Source organism: Microtus ochrogaster, unplaced genomic scaffold (assembly GCF_000317375.1).
Source record: "Microtus ochrogaster isolate Prairie Vole_2 unplaced genomic scaffold, MicOch1.0 UNK83, whole genome shotgun sequence".
NCBI lineage: Eukaryota > Metazoa > Chordata > Mammalia > Rodentia > Cricetidae > Microtus > Microtus ochrogaster.
The window spans coordinates 242595-243578 of NW_004949181.1; positions in this window are offsets into that span (position 1 = coordinate 242595).

Genomic DNA, 984 nt, shown 5'->3' on the forward strand with positions numbered 1-984 from the left:
TGAAGGTTAATATTCAGGAGGATGCCTATAAGTTTTTCTTTGGGTTCACCTTCTTATTTAGCTTCTCTAAGATCACGAATTATAGGCTCAATGTCCTTTATTTATGTCTAGAAACCAAATATGAGTGAGTACATCCCATGTTTCTCTTTTGGGGTCTGGCTTACCTCACTCAGGATAGTATTTTCTAGAGACAGAGACCCACATTGGAGCACCGGACTGAAATCTCAAGGTCCAAATCAGGAGCAGAAGGAGAGAGAGCACGAACAAGGAACTCAGGACCGCGAGGGGTGCACCCACACACTGAGACAATGGGGATGTTCTATTGGGAACTCACCAAGGCCAGCTGGCCTGGGTCTGAAAAAGCATGGGATAAAACCGAACTCGCTGAACATAGCGGATAATGAGGACTACTGAGAACTCAAGAACAATGGCAATGGGTTTTTGATCCTACTGCACGTACTGGCTTTGTGGGAGCCTAGGCTGTTTGGATGCTCACCTTACTAGACCTGGATGGAGGTGGGTGGTTCTTGGACTTCCCACAGAGCAGGGAACCCTGATTGCTCTTTGGGCTGACAAGGGAGGGAGAGTTGATTGGGGGAGGGGGAGGGAAATGGGAGGTGGTGGCAGGGAGGAGGCAGAAATCTTAAATAAATAAATAAATAAATAAATAAATAAATAAATAAATAAATAAATAAATGAGCAGACAATGTTCCAGGTGAGCATTTCTTAAAATTCATGAGATTGTATACTTAAATAGTTGCATCTCAGTCTATACAAATTTTGTCTCAATAAACAACTGTACAGATTGTTTTTTTACAAATGTAAGAATTTGCCTCTAAGAAATTAAAAAATTCTTAGCAATCTGTGTGTCTTTCTTTCTTTGTCTCTGTCTGTCTCTCTCTGTATGTCTCTGTATCTATGTATCTATGTATCTATCTATGTATGTATCTATGTATGTATCTATGTATCTATGTATCTATCTAT